We start from the raw sequence: 16,677 nt of genomic DNA, 5'->3' as shown, positions 1-16,677 counted from the left end.
AATATAATGGCAACTTTCAAAGTAGCTGGATTGGCAATTGCTATTCGCAGCTTGACATTTGTGAAAGGGTATGAACTACTGATTCCGATAAGACTACCCAGGATATTGGAACCGGATGTGAAGGGAAGCTGCTCATCTATCCAGTAGAGAACTGCTATCTAAATCCTCTCCTAAACAAACCCTTAGTTGTAATAAAGTAGCAAATTTCTCAAAGACCTCCCAGGTGGAGAAGGAGCATGGGCAAGGTGAAAAGTCAGAGGCTGCCGGCAAAGCCTAAGGAGCACCAGGCTGTGGTCCATGGTGTCCAGGCTCCAGGGGCAAGAGCATCCAGCGGAGGAAGTGGGCCCAGCACTTCGGGTAACATGAAGTGGTTTTTCAGACCTCAGTTCCAGCAATACATTCTTTCAATGAAGAAACCTCATGCAGGATTCTAAAATATATACCAGTAGCTGAAGAGCTGCTCAGTTGGTGGGAGCCCCTGTCCCCCACGCCCTCCTTCTCTTTCTTACTGCCTTGGAACTTGGGCCTGGAGCATGGTGTGAGAAACAATCTACTAACTAACGATTAGTGTGAATTTAAATGTTTTCATCTCTCTTACTGACTTCTTCAGTAGAAATATGAGTTATTCACGCAAAGGCTTAGTTGAACATTTGTAGGTAATTAATGAAGATCACTTTACGTTCTCATTATTTTAATAGTAGCGTTCACTAAATGTCTAAATGGGGATTTGTTACCTGATCGATGGGTTCTGGGGCACTTCTGAAGATATCTCAAAGTTGCCACAGAGGCCTCATCATTATCTCACATTTGATGGAAGCATGACAGAAGGGGCATTGGATGGGGCTGGGAATCTGGAGACCTACATTCTGGTCCTGGAGTGTGAATTCACCAGTTATGTACCTTGAGTAGCTACTGGAACTCAATTTCTCCATCTCTAAATTAAAATTCTTGGATTAGACATCTCTACCTGCTATCAGCTCCAATACTACATGATTATACCTTTTTTTTTTCCCTAGTCCCACATAGGCCATATTGCCAGAGTGTCAGTGAATTCATCCCAGGTACACTACATGCCACAGAAATACTAATGATGATGATGAATGCTGACATCACAAAAAAGACCAATTAACTCTTCAGGTAGTTAGAACAAGAACAAACACTCGGTAGCCCTCATAGCCTTCTCAATAGTATTCAGAATTGCAAACTCAAGTATGACTAGCCACATGCATATTTTAGGAGGAAAAAAAGCTTACATTTTAATACCTGTATTATCCCAGAATGAACTGGTCAACATAAATTATTTTTTAAACTTAAAAAATAAGTTTTAAAATTATCTTTAAGCTTAAAAAATAAAAATAAACAAAAGATATTTTTTAAATTTAAAAATAATTTAAATTTTTTTAATTTTTATTTTAAATTTCTAACATTTTTCTGAAAGATCTTCTAAAACAGTCTTAGATATTTCACTGCTTTCTTAAACAAAGAAGGTTAAATAAAATTTAACAATTTATTGATAGCTGAGGATTATCTTTTTGGAAAAAAAAAAGTATCCTTTTATAATACAGTGATCTCCATAACCACTGTTGAGGTGTGGAAAGTTTGGTCCTTTGCCGAGTGGCTCATATTGCTCTACTTTTTGAAATAGTTGTCCTCAGTTTTTTTGCTCTTACTTTGTTGTCATGCTGTCAGCTATCACTGTGTCTGTGTGTGCACTGGCAACCAGCAGAGTTCTGCATTTCATGTCAGCTCTCAGCATCATTTCTTTGGTGGGGCGGGGGTGATTGTGGTGGTGTGGTATTTTCATTGTCTTTTTAAAAAATATTTCTTTTTCTCAATTTTGTTATGGATATATGAGGCTGGGAAGCTGATCACCAGAGAAATAAAATGTAATTGAGATTCCATGATATTTCTGTTTTTTATCCCAAGAAAAGTGATTAAAAAAATCTAGCTGTGAGTGGGATATACAATACATATACATGGTACATATGTCTTGTACATATTATATATATTGTATCTTTTATAGCTTGCTACAAAAGGGGAAAAACACTTGAGGTGCACCTTAGAGAAGCTAAAAAACACACAGTTTCATGAGTGGAATGATTTTTCTAGTGATTTCCAGATATCTTTTTTTTCCAATTATAAATTACTTTATTTCCTTTAAAAAAATTTTTTTTTATTATACTTTAAGTTCTAGGGTACATGTGCACAACGTGCAGGTTTGTTACATATGTACACATGTGCCATGTTGGTGTGCTGCACCCATCAACTCGTCAGCACCCATCAACTCGTCATTTACATCAAGCAGACATCTTTTTAAGGGTAACATTGACTTATCAGGAATAGGCACGAGCTGTCTTTTCTAACAGAGATCACTACCTTAGATGAGGCTGCAGGGGAGATGCCTATGCTAGGACACACAGAGTGTCAGTCAGAGGATGATCAGAGGCAAGGTTCCCTCTAATTTTTGTATGAATAATGCAGTTGTAAGGAAGATAAGCTGGCATTCAAATCCAGTCCTATCTGACCGCTAGGTTTGAGTGCTTTCTACAGAAACATGTGACCTCCACAAAAAACATGCACAGCCTACATGGGCCATGGGTTGCCTCCTGGGAGTTCAGTCCTCGGCTGAGCTGCCAAACATACACCCTTTTTCCTCCAAGAGCCACAGAAGTGTGGCCAAGTCTCTTTGTTAGTAATTCTATGGTTAAAAATGAATACATAGTGTTAGCGACAAAGCTGGTCTCCCAAAAGATGGGGTCTTTTTCTGTTCAGTGTCATGAAGCCAATACACAAAACTGAAAATGAGTGTCAAGCAGTTCAGGCTTCATTTGATGGCCATGGAACAAAGAAGTGGGAACATGGCTCACAGATCAACTTCTTAACAAGTGATGGGTGAGGGGGTTAAAATTTAGGATTTCTCTAACGAAGGGGTTGGACATTAAAAACAAGGGGAGGGATATTCCTTTCTTTTCCAGAAATGCGTAGTGAACTTTCTGGAGCTGGACTGCTGCCTTTTTTTTTTTGTCCTTTTATGGCTTCTTCTGGTCATTGTCATGGTTAATTGTCAACTGTCATAGCACTGTTGGGAATGTCATTTAGCATGGAAATAAGATTATAATGAAGCCCGAGATCTTTTTGAAGTTGTTCAGTTGGCTATCTTGGTTCTAGACAGACTCAGCTGGTCTGGTTACAAAGGGAACTTTCTACTGAAGGCATCCTGTTTCTTAAAGATAAGCAGAGTTAGGAAAGGGGGTAAATTCAGCTCTGTCATGGAGTAACAATAGCAACAGTGTGGATAACCCAAACTCGGGGCAAAGATGACCAGCTTGGCTTGCAGCTTGGACTGAAAAACAAAGGTTTGTCTATGAGCTTAAAAGCAGGAATTACATCACCTAGTTGTTTTGTCTATAATCCTATACGTCTTTCCTCATTCCGTTGTACGCACTGAGAAGCTGGGTTAACATTAAGTCATAATAAACTCAGCAACAGTGAATTTTGAGAGGCTTACTTCCAGATAATCTACTGCCAAATTAACACAGAGCAGTTAATCACTTTTAATGTCTCTTTTCATACATCTATTTTCATCAAAAAGGTCCTTTCTGTTTAATTACTCTGACCCAAATATTTAGAATAAATATTGCTGCCATCACAGATTCCCTCTAGGGAGGAATTTAATGGGAGTAAAAATTCTCACATGAAAAATAGCATACAGAAATAGATAAACAAAAATATATAAGTAAATGTGATATCATATTATTTATTTCACTCAGAAAGATCACTCAGGCAATTTGTATATATATCAGCGCTCTAAAAAGCAATTTTCACTGTAACTCTTGGTCAAAACAGCCAGTACTATTTGCTTACATGATGATAGGATTAGGACTAACCATACATTATGACCTTCGCTGATTGTACAACTTTGCAAATACACCATTCTGGAAGACACACATCGCTAGACTTTCACACAGGACACCCAACCAACCAATTCTCTGACACCAAGTGGGTGTCCTACAATTCAATTAAATTCCAACACTATCTACCTGGAATTAGCATCAGATCCCACAAGTTAAGGGATCAGTCCCCCAAGTCTACTCCCACTTCAGATGCCAATCTCAAGCCTAGCTATAATTCAGGAGTTCCTACAATCCCCTCCATGGGTTCAATAATTTGCTAGAATAGCTCACAGAACTCAGGGAAACTCTTTGTTTATGTTAACCAGTATATTATAAAGGATGCAACTCAGGAACAGCTACATGGAAGGGATCATAGGGCAAGGTATGGAGGGGAGCTTCCATGCCTTCTCTAGTGTGCCACTCCTGAGCACCTTGATGTGTTGACCAATGCAGAAGCTCGATCATGTCTCATTCTTCAAGAGTCTTTATAGAGCTTGATCATTAGCTCCACCACCTACTTTCAGGAGGTTGGTAGGTGGAGGTAAAAATTTCAACCCTCTAATTTCTTAATCTTTCTAATGACCATTCCCATCCTGAGTCTATCTTTTTGGCATAAGCCCTATGACCCCACCTAAGTCATCTCATTAACATAAACTCAGGTATGGTCAAAATGACCTCATTATGAATAACAAAAGACACTCCTATCACTCAGGAAATTCCAAGGGTTTTAGGAGCTCTGTGCTAGGAATCTGGGTAAAATATCAAATATATTTCTTATTATGCCACAAACATGTTGACAGGAAACTTAAATAGGGAACCCCTTTTTAGAAGAGGCAACTCAAGACAACTTGAGATCTGGTAATGCCCTAGGGAAAGTCAGAGGAGACTTGATTGCTTTCTTACAAAAAGTCACAGCTTTTGACATTTTGCACAACCTGATTCAAAGTTTCTGGTTCAATTGCACTAAATTCTACTTCTAGTCAGTTCTCCTCCTCCTCCTGCTCCTCCTCCCTCTTCTTTCTTTCTTACTTGATGCAACTGGACCTAGAAGACCTCTGGCCTAGAAGACACTTAGAACTAAATTTGAATGTTGGCTTTACCACTTAACTAGTTGTGTGACCTTATGAAGTTCTTTAAATTCCTTGATCCTCAATTTCCTTATCTATATACAGCCCTGCATTTCTTAACAACAGGGATGCGTTCTGAGAAATGTGTTGTTAGGTGACTGTGTGCTATGATAGCATCATAGAGTATAATCACACAAACCCAGAAGGTATGGCCTGCTACACACCTAGGCTATGTGATATCGTCTGTTGCTTCTAGGCTACAACCCTGTACAGCATGTCACTGTTCTGAATACTACAGGCAGTTATGACACAATAGCACTGGTATATCTAAACATATCTAAACATAAAAAAGGTACAGTAAAAACATGGTATTTAAAATAAAAAAATGATACACCTGTATAGGGCACTTACTATAAACAGAACTTACAGGACTGCAAGTTGCTCTGGGTGAGTCCCTGAGTGAGTGGTGAATGAATGTGAAGGCCTAGTATATTACTGTACACTATTGTAGACTTCGTAAATACTGTATACTTGAGCTCCACTAAATTTATTAAAATTTTTTCTTCAATAATAAACTTATCTGACTACATTTTTTACTTTATACATTTTAATTTTTCAACATGTTGGCTTTTGTGTAATAACATAGCTTAACATGTAATACAGCTATACAAAAATATTTTTTATTTATATCCTTATTCTACAAGTTTTTTTATATTTTAAAAATTGTTTATTTTTCTTTTTTACTTTTTAACATTTTTTGTTAAAAACTAAGACAAAGAACATATCTTGTCCCACTGGGAGGTCTTCAGGGGTAATAACACGCATGTAGCTGTCATCTCCTGGAATAGCAATGCCTTCTTCTGAAATACCTCTTGAAGGACCTGCCGGAAGCTGTTTTACAGTCACCTTTTTTTCTTTTTTCTTTTTTTTGAAACAGAGTCTCGCTCTGTCGCCCAGGCTGGAGTGCAGTGGCATGACCTCGGCTCACTGCAACCTCTGCCTCCCGGGTTCAAGCAATTCTCTTCCTCAGCCCCCGAGTCGCTGGGATTACAGGCACCCGCCACCATGCCCGGCTAATTTTTGTATTTTTAGTAGAGACGGGGTTTCACCATCTTGGTCAGGCTGGTTTTGAACTCCTGACCTCATGATCCACCTGCCTTGGCCTCCCAAAGTGCTGGGATTACAAGTGTGAGCCACTGTGCGCAGCCAGAGTCATCTTTTTTCCATAAGTAAAAGGAGTATACTTACTTATGACAGGAAATAGAAATACATTTCAAAACATTTGCACAAATTTTGGCTGATGCAGTCATCAACGACTTTGAAATTTATTCAGCTCCTGGAATTAAGATGGCTTCAGAAGGGGCAGTAGAAGTATTTCCTTGACACCTTTGTGGGCAGGATAATTCACATGTGGACTGATCATATGCTCAAATATTCCCAAACAGCTCATGAGTTATAAAAGTTTGAAAACTACTGATATAATCAAAATATTACCTTTAATCCATTCAGCACACCACTTTTTATCCTTCTTCCTTTTAATTTCAGATCCCAGCACAGTGAAGACAAACTTTCAGTAGTGAATGCTTCTCTTTGATCGATGGGTAGAGGTCAGGACTGTCCAGCAATCCTGATGAATGTATGTAACTTCTTGGTTCATCTCTATTGTTTCATCTTAAATTCTGCAAATGAGATGATGCAGATGAGCAATGCTGCAGTTCCTTCTCATTTTCTCATTTGCATTTTATTAGCTTTATGACAGTTTCCTTCTTGCATGATATTACCTAATTACATCCTTCAAGGAAGCACTAACATATCACTCTCCACTTTCAATTATTCACTCCAACGAAGGAAATCATGAAACACCCACCCCCTCCCAGAAAATTCACCCAGCAATTGGGTCTCTGTGGGACAGGGATCGTGTGAAGGAGTGGAACCACAATCTCAGTCAGGAGGTCCTAAGACAAGCCAAGCTTTGGCCCTATTTCCCTTCAAGCCACCTTCCTAACCATACAATAATACAAGTCTCAGACCCATATATGCCCAGATGGTACTACCCAACTTGTTGCTCATGTACTTCAATGAATTTCTTCCAAAAACAGCTTATTTCAAATAACTTTGGGATGTTTCCAAAAATCATCCATTTACAAGAAATCATATTTTCCCAATACTTCAAAAAAAGGGCTGTAATCTCTGGAAACCTTTGAAAAGAGGAAATCCAGACTCACGTTGACCAGCTTGTGTTGCAGTCGGTGTGTAGCTTCCTAAGGGGTTCACTACACCTTTTACATATGGATAATCAGGCCTACGTAAAATTGCGAAGATGTGTCTTTGATGCCTGATTTTCCTTCCTTGGCTCACTTCTTTTTTTTTTTTTTTTTTAAAGTTCTGGAGTACATGTGCAGGATATGCAGGTTTGTTACATAGGTAAACATGTGCCTTGGTGGTTTGCTGCACCCATCAAACTATCACCTAGGTATTAAGCCCAGCATGCATGAGCTATTTTTCCTGATGCTTTCCTGCTGCCTTCCCCATCACTGCCCTACAGGCCCCAGTGTATATTGTTCCCCTCTATGTGTCCACGTGTTCTCATTGTTCAGCTCCCACTTATAAATGAGAACAAGTGGTACTTGATTTTCTGTTCCTGTGTTAGTTTGCTGGGAATAATGGCTTCCAGTTCCATCCATGTCCCTGCAAAGGACATGATCTCATTCCTTTTTATGGCTACATAGTATTCCATGGTATATATGTACCGCATTTTCTTTATCCAGTGTATCATTAATGGGCATTTGGGTTGATTCCATGTATTTGCTATTGTGAATAGTGATGCAATGAACATATGCGTGCATGTATCTTTCTAATAGAATGACTTATATTCCCTTGGGTATATACCCAGTAATGGGACTGCTCAGTCTATTGGTATTTCTGTCTCTGTGTCTTTGAGGAATTGCCACACTGCCTTCCACAACGGTTGGGCTAATTTACATTCTCACTAATAGTATAAAAGTGTTTCTATTTCCCCACAGCCTTTCCAGCATCTACTGTTTCTCAATTTTTTAATAATTGCCATTCTGATTGGCATGAGATGGTATCTCAATTTGGTTTTCATTTGCATTTCTCTAAGGATCAGTGATATTGAACTTTTTTTCATATGTTTGTTGGCCACATAAATGTCTTCTTTTGAGAAGTGTCTGTTCATGTCCTTTGCCCAGTTTTTAATGGGGTTGTTTGCTTTTTTCTTGTAAATTTGTGAAAGTTTCTTGTGGACTCTGGATATTAAACTTCTGTCAGATGGACAGATTGCAAAAATTTTCTCCCATTCTGTAGGTTGTCTGTTTGCTCTGATGACAGTTTCTTTTGCTGTGCAGAAGCTCTTTTGTTCAATTAGATCCCAATTTTCGATTTTTCTTTTGTTGCAATTGCTTTTGACTTTTTCATCATGAAATATTTGCCTGTGCCCATGTCCTGAATGGTATTGCCTAGATTTTCTTCTAGGAATTTTGTAGTTCTGGGTTTTACATTTAAGTCTTTAATCCATTTTGAGTTAATTTTTGTATAAAGTGTAAGGAAAGAGTCCAGTTTCAATTTTCTGCATATGGCTAGCCTGTTTTCCCAGCACCATTTATTAAATAGGGAATCCTTTCCCCATTGTTTGTTTTTGTCAGGTTTCTCAAAGATCGGGTGGTTGTACATGTGCCATCTTATTTCTGAGTTCTCTATTCCGTTTCATTGGTCTATGTGTCTTTGTACCATTACCATGCTGTTTTGGTTACTGTAGCCTTATAGTATTTTGAAGTAGGGTAGCATGATGCCTCCAGCTTTGTTCTTTTTATCTTGATGGCATCTTTCTTTTATTCCACTGTACCCAACTCAGAGGTCCTGTTACACTGGACTCCCCTTTTGTTCTATTTAATTTCTACCTTATTCAGTTAATGTACTCTGGTTATTGCAAGGAAACATTTATGGTTCATTTTTTCATCAATCTGTCTAACCCCCTTTCATTCTGTCAACTTACACTTCTCTTAAGTATTGCTTTATTGGGAATAATGAGTGTATAATCTGTTCTACTAAGTCAAGAGGTAACTGTGAGTACAATACAAAGCATACTGTAGCAGAAGATATGGCTCTGTTACTTGGCGATTGTATGATCCTATTAATTTGACTTCTATAAGCCTAGTTTCCTTATTTGTAAATAACCGTTACTAATGCTTAGTTTGTCTTCTTTACTAGGATTTCTTTAGGCCACAAATGTTAAATGAGTCTATGATCACTTTATCCATATGCTTCATGATTTGATAGTTTTTAAATCATGTCTCATGGTTTGTCTCATGTTTGTCTCCTCATCCCCCAGCTCATTTTTCTTGTCCTTTACTTATTTCATTTTCTCACCATTGAGGATCAGCAGTCAGAACATCACACACTGTTCCAGGGGTTATAGTCTCTGAACATTCTGTATTGTATTTCCAGTTTCTTTTTCTTTGATGACCAATATTTTGTTTATTTCTTTCAAAAATCAAAGCAGTCCACAAAATGAGTCCTTAGAGAATAACTCCCAATTGCTTCTGAAAACATTTCTTGGCACATACCTAATATTAGAGACCGCTTCAAAAAAAATAATATGCTATTGACTCATCTGTACCCTGGCAAAAACCTGTGAAATGTTCCTGGAATCTATTTTGAAATCTTGACTGATTCTTTAATTCCGGATAGAGTTTCATACCATTGTCAGACTTAGAGACACTGTGCACCATTTATTGTGTTGTAGAATAAATCTAAAGCTATTAAATGAGATCAACCCAAGCACGGGTTCTTGACAGATCCTCAATCAAAACTTTGCTACTTGCCAGGGCAGTGGCTCATGCCAGTAATCCTAGCACTTTGGGAGGCTGAGGTAGGCAGATTACTTGAGCCCAGGAGTTTGAGGCAAGTCTAGTCAACATGGCAAAACCCATCTCTACAAAAAATACAAAATTTAGCTGGGCGTGGTGGCAGGCACCTGTAGTCCCAACTACTTGGGAGGCTGAGGTAGGAGGATTGCTTAAGCGGGGGAGGTTGCAGTGAGCCAAGATTGTGTCACTACATTCCAGCCTGGGTGACAGAGTAAGATCCTGCCTCAAAACAAACAAACAAATAGTTCCCTACTCTGAAAAGTTTCCTTTACTTATTCTTTCCCAATGTCAAAGTTCCAACAGTTCCAAAGTAGTTCAGTTTTTAATAATCTTTAATATAAAAAACTTTTCAATACTTTTAGAATAGGAGTGGTTTCCGAAGTTCTAATTGCTAGGGACATATTAGATGATTAATATATTTCTGAATCATGGGTTTCTCTAATCCACTTTCCTCATTCCTCACTCAGAGAATAATAAATTAGTAACACATTGTTTCTGCAGAAATCACACTGCTCTTATTTCAATAGGTTACTTTTGTAAAAGTGTTGAGCAATTGAGGTATGCTAACCATCTTACTTTAGAATGGCAAGGAAACAGCAATCTGAAATGTATTGAGATCTCACTGGAGTTCTTCTTATACATGAAAATTATAGGTGCAACTCTCTAAACTCCTAACAGTTTAAGACAACAAATTATAGAAGTAGTCTAGAGATTCCTCAATTCCATTCTTCACAATCTGTAAAACACCAGTGTTGGAAATTTACCATTCCCTCTCTCTCTTTTTTTTTTTTTGCCAATTTTCCATAGAATACAGTACTCACCTTTTTTGTTTGTTTGTTTTTGTTTTTTTGAACTCATGAGGTGACACTGGGCACACTTGATGAAATAAAGGTCATAGGAAAAGCCAAAGAGATCTAAGTTCCCAGGCAAAATGAGTATATCTTAACGGTGGCTTACCTGAGAGGAGCTTTAAACTTGGTTTTCTGACCTATTAGGAACATTTAGCCCATATAGGCATGTTGGTGATGTAGATATTTAGGAGACTTTCTGCATTTCACATTATACAGAATGGATAAATATTTTCTCTATTTCCCTGTTCAGCCAGGCCTGTGTGCTTTTGTCTGGCCTAAGCCATGAATACAGTTTGGGCCTAGCTAGGTCTTTCATGCAAGCTTGTGTTACTCTGTACAAATTACTTACTTCCTCTAGTGATTCTTCCATGTTGACTCTTTCCGTGTCCCTGGACACTAAGGTATTCCATGGCAAGATTATTTTCCACTTCATTTGTATCACTATATCAGCTGGTGCAGAGCTCAGATGTTTAGAATATTCATTATTTGCTAGATGACCATTATTTCTATTATCTCTACACCAGTCTTTTCAAGATGCCTTTAAAAGACAAAGAAATATCTTTATTTGTCTAATAGCTTTATTGAGGTATAATTGAAATACAATAAACTGCACACATTTAAAGTGTACAAGTAGATGCATCTTGACATATTTATACACCAGTGAAACTATCACTACATCAAGATAGTGAATATTCCATCACCCATAAAAGATTCCCTATGCACTTTTCCTTTCTGCTAATCCCTATGAAACCACTAATCCCTTTTCTTCCCACTATCTGTTAGGTTTTTATTTATTTTTTAGAATTTTATACAAATGGAATCATATAGTACTCTTAAAAAAATCTGACTTCCCACACTCAGCATAATTATTCTGAAATTCATTTATGTTGTTGCATGTATCAATAGTTTGTACTTTTTTTTACTCTTTCTTTTTCATGTTAACGTTCTATTGTATGGATATACCACAGTTTGTTTCACCATTTACCTGCTGATAAACATTTGAGTTACTTTCAGTTTGAGGTTTTACAAATAAAGATGCTATTAATATTAATGTACTAGTCTCTGAGTGGACATATACTTTTCTTTCTCTTGGGTAAATACCTACAGTGGGTTTACTAGGTCATATGGTAGGTATCTGTTTAACTTTTTAAGAAGCTGCCAAACTGTTTTCTAAAGAGATTGTTATTTTACATTTCTAATAACAATGTATGAAAGTTTCAGTTGTTCCATATCCTTGGCAACACTTGGTTTGGCCCTTTAAATTTTAGCCACTCTAGAGGAAGTTTACTGGTATCTTATTTTAGTTTTAATTTGTGTGACCTTAATGAATAATGATGTTGAGCATATTTAATATACTTATTTGCTACCTATACATCTTCTTTGGTGAAATGTCTGTTCAAATTTGACTATTTTTAAATTTGATTGATTGTCTTATAGTTGAATTGTAAATTTTTTTTATACTAGATACAAGTCCTTTTTTGGATACGTGTTTGCAGATACTTTCTCCCAATCTGTGGCTTTGCTTTTCACTTCCATTAGAGCATTTTTTTGAAGAGTAAAAGTTTTTTAATTTTGATGATGGCAAATATATGAATATTTTCTGTCTCTCGCTTTTTGTGTCATATGTATGAAATCTTTGCCTCACCAATGTCATTAAAGTGTCTCCTATATTTTTGTAGAACTTTAATAGTTTTAGATTTTATATTTGGGTCTTTGATTACAAGACTATGTAGTACACATAAATTTTGTTAGCTATTCTAGGTTTTTCAAATTTCCGTATAAATTTTAGAATCAAATTGTCATTTAAAAAAAAGAAAAGAAAATCCTTGCCATTATCTTGAATGGTATTACACAGAATCTACAGAACAATTTGGAGATAATTAACATGTTAATATTGAGTCTTCCTATACATGAACAAGTTCCCAGCTTTGTTTTTTTTAAAATAGTTTCTGCTATTCTGAGTCTTTTGAGTTTTCATAGAATTTTTAGAATCTGCTTGTTTGTCTCCGCACAAAATCTACTGGAATTTTGAATGACATCAAATCTATAGATCAATTTGGAAAAGATTGCCATCTTAAACAACATTGAGTTTTCCAATCCGAAAACACTGGAAGTTTGTACATTTATTTAGAGTTAACAAATTACCTCTGCAAGGTCTTTTTTTTTTTTTTCTTTTTCTATTTTCAACTTTCATTTTAGAATCAGGAAGTACATGTGCACATTTGTTATTATACAAAGGTATATTGCATGATGCTGATTCTGCAATGTTTTGAAACTTTCCATGTACAAGACTTGTATACCTTCTATTAAATGTATTCCTACATGTGGTATTCTTTTTAATGCTTTTATAAATTCTTAATTCCATTTTCAGATTGCTTATAGCAGGTAGGCAGAAATACGATTGATTGTTATATATTGATCACATATCTTGTGACCTTGCTAAATTCCCTTATTAATTCCAGGATTTGTTTTGTTGTTCTTGTTTCTTGCATAGACTCCCTAGGGTTTCCTACATGGACAGTTGTGTCATCTGCCCGTAGGTATAGTTTTTTGCTTTTTTGTTTTCCTTTCTGATCCGCATGTCTTTTCTTTCCTTTTATTTTCTTTTACAACCTCCCATAGAGGTTAGAGTGAATCAAAGAGGTTAGAGCGAACATCCTTGCCTTTTACCCAATCTTAGAGGGAAAGTCTTCAGCCTTTTATTAAGACTGATGTTTGCCATAGGTTTTTTTGTAGATGGCTTTCACCAGACTGAGAAAGTTATCTTTTATTCCAAGTCTTTTGAGATTTTTAAAAATCATAAATAGGTATTGAATTTTGTCAAATGTTTTTCTGCATTTATTGAAATTATTATGTGGTTTTGTCTTATATTATTTTAATATGATGTATTTAATTAATTGTTTTTTGGCTGTGAAACAATGTTGCACTCCCAGAATACATCCTACCTAGTCATGGTGTATAATTCTTTTTCATATTCTTAGATTTCATTTTCTAATATTTCCATCTATATTCAGAAGAGATGTTGGTCTATCGTTTTCTTTTCTGGTAATATGTTTATCTTACTTTGGTATGAGGATGATATGGCCTCATAGAGTGAGCTGGAAACTGTTCCTTCTGCCTCTACTTCCTGGAAGAGCTTGTGGAGCAGCAGTCTTATGTCTTTGTTAAGTGTTTGATGGAATTCACTGGCAAAGTCATGTAAGTCTGAGTTTGTATTTGTGAGAAGGTTTTAACTACTAATTTCTTTACAGATTTTAGATCTGTTCAGATGTTTCATTTCTTCTTGAGTTAGTTTTGGTAGTTTATGGGGTTTTTTAAGAATTTGACTATTTCACCTAAGTTGTCTAATTTGTTGGCATAAAGTTCCTCATAATATTCCCTTATGATGCTTTTCATTTAATTTAAAATATTTTTTTCTTTTCTAACACAGGCATTTAAAGTCATATAAGTTTTTCTCCGTGTTGCTTCAGCTGCATCTCATAAATTGTAATATGTGTGGTTTTAATACTGATTCAATTTAAAATACTTTCTAAATTTTTGGTAATGTCTTCCTTGACCTGAATCATTCAGAAATATATTGCTTAATTTCCAAATATTTGTGGAGTTTCCAAATTTCATTTTGTTGTTGGTTTCTAATTTAATTCCATTGTGGCTGGGGAACACACTTTGTATTATTTAAATCCTTTCATGGAAAGGGACAAAATGGCTCTCCCATAGAGAGAATCCAGGATTTCAAGTAAAACATCATAGTTCAAACAGATCATTTGAGAAAAAACACAAAAAGTTGATAGAGAGGTGACAGAGACACTGAGGTTGAAGAAGGAGGAAGCTAGGACACCTGCATGGAGTCACCGAGAGTGCCAAGACCAGTTCCTGGTCCTGAGCAGGTCCTAGGGCAGGAGTGAGTGAAGGAACTCCCAGGCACCATACTCCCGCCACACACCTCTGGGATCCAAACTACAAGAGATCCTGTGACCCCCAAAGACATTTGAATTGATAGAAGAAGCTGCCTTGAAAGTAGACAGAAGCAGAACTGGAATCTGCATGGAGCCCAGAGCTATAGCAAAATGTGACCATAGGCTCCCATTCCCCAAGGCTCTCCATTTTGCTGTGTGTGCCTCTAGCCCCTGCTGACTGCCGGGCTGGAAGAGAGCAGAGCTACCTTTCCCATGGGACAGGGGCACATCTGATACACATGGCCCTTTTATACCAGCTCCTCCCAAGGCCACATGCCTGGCTGCTCCTGCAAGAGGGAGCACAGAGCACAGCCTCCAGCCTCCACTGCCCCACCTGAGTGTTTCTGCCAACAGCCTGGGAGCACTTTGGCTCCCTGGAGCACAGCTGGTACTCAACCCAAGAGGCCAGAGGACAAAGCCATGGGCCTGGTCTCCAACCCCCAGGGATTGTGCACACTGCCTAGGGGCATCAAGCTGAGATCTGTGACCTGACCTCAAGCGAGGGAGAAGCCTCCACTCTCAGAACACTGAGAAGAGTGAGGCGTGAGTTCGTGGGTGTGTGCTGGTGTGGGAGTTGAGCATCTCTTCCTATGCAAGGCTGGCCTGGGAAGAGCCTTGCCTGTTGGCCAACTGCAACTTCTGCCCAAGAGGGCCCCAAGGCTTGGAACACCTGGAACAACCCAGCAATCTGGATGTGGAATGCTTGAGAAATCTAGCTGGTCAGGCCTCCTCCTGGCGCAAACACCTGAGGGAGGCCCAGCTGGGGGGTAGTGCAAGCTGAGTAAACCCTGTAGCCATCTCCTGGGCAAAAATTTAAAACCCAGGCCATGGATGCCACACCAGCTGCACACTCATGACGCTACCACCCTGCCCAGGGATCCTCTGCCCATGACCCATTACATCACCAGGCCAAGGCAGACACAGCCCACAACTCTCTCTGACTCTGCCAAGCTCAGAGAATCAGCAGGTTCCCTGGAGTGGTGTGTCTCTTGGTGACCCAACTTGTGGATCAGACTGCCCCTAACGGAGGTGGGAGTGCAGGCCACCAGGACCCCCAATGGAGCTAAGGAACGTAGGCACAGTGCTAGTGATTGGAGGGGGTCCCCCAAGGCCCAGGAACATATAAGACCAGGGAGACAGCTCTTGTCCTCCCCTCTCCGGCTTCCCCTAAGCACTGCTAACAGCATATCCGCTGGCTCTTACTCTTAAGTGCCATCTACTGGATCATGGCATGAATTACACCACCAACCAAAAATTTGTTGGGCAGGCAAAGCCTGTGAAACTCAGTGCAGGAAACTAGCTACAATTCAGGAATACCTACAGAGCCTTTGCCCTTTGAAAGCACCCAGAAATGAAGCCAATTGACTGTACACAACATACACCACAGTCAAACCCTCAAGAGGAAAAAAAGAATATAAAAACAAAAAGCCCCACTCAATCAACATCAACTTTAAAAAGACAAAGAAACACCAGCAGCCCTCTCTGATGAGAAGGAATCAGGGCAAGAACTCCAGCAATTCAAAAAGTCAGAGTGTTTCCTTACCTACAAAGGATCGCCCTAGCTCCCCAACAACGCATCCTAACCAGACTGAAATGTCTGAAATGACAGACGTAGAATTTAGAATCTGAATGGCAAGGAAGCTCAACAAGATTCAAGAGAAAGTTGAAATCCAAACTAAGAAAGGCAGTGAAATGATCCAAGAATTGAAAGACAACATAGCTATTTTAAAAAGAATCAAACTGAGCCTCTGAAATTGAAAAATTCACTACAGGAATTTCAAAATACAATGGAAAGCCTTAACAACAGAGCAAACCAAGCTGAGAAAAGAATTTCACACCTCAACAACACAACAAGCAAAAAAGAAAAAACTCCATTAAATAGTGAGCAAAGGATATGAACAGATACTTCTCAAAAGAAGACATACGAGTGACCAACAAACGTATGAAAAAACGCTCAACATCAGTAATCATCAGAGAAATGCAAATCAAAACTACAAGGTACCATCTCACACCAGTCAGAATGG

General features: G+C 38.2%; 1 pseudogene; it reads left to right on the top strand.

Moving 5' to 3' along the window:
- The first annotated feature begins 236 nt into the window (after positions 1-236).
- The window catches only part of LOC105518344, a 39,164-nt pseudogene continuing 22,723 nt past the window's right edge, over positions 237-16,677 (top strand).

The sequence above is a fragment of the Colobus angolensis genome, unplaced genomic scaffold, assembly GCF_000951035.1.
Source record: "Colobus angolensis palliatus isolate OR3802 unplaced genomic scaffold, Cang.pa_1.0 Scaffold317, whole genome shotgun sequence".
Classification (NCBI taxonomy): Eukaryota; Metazoa; Chordata; class Mammalia; order Primates; family Cercopithecidae; genus Colobus; species Colobus angolensis.
This window is presented reverse-complemented; position numbering and strand designations above follow the sequence as displayed.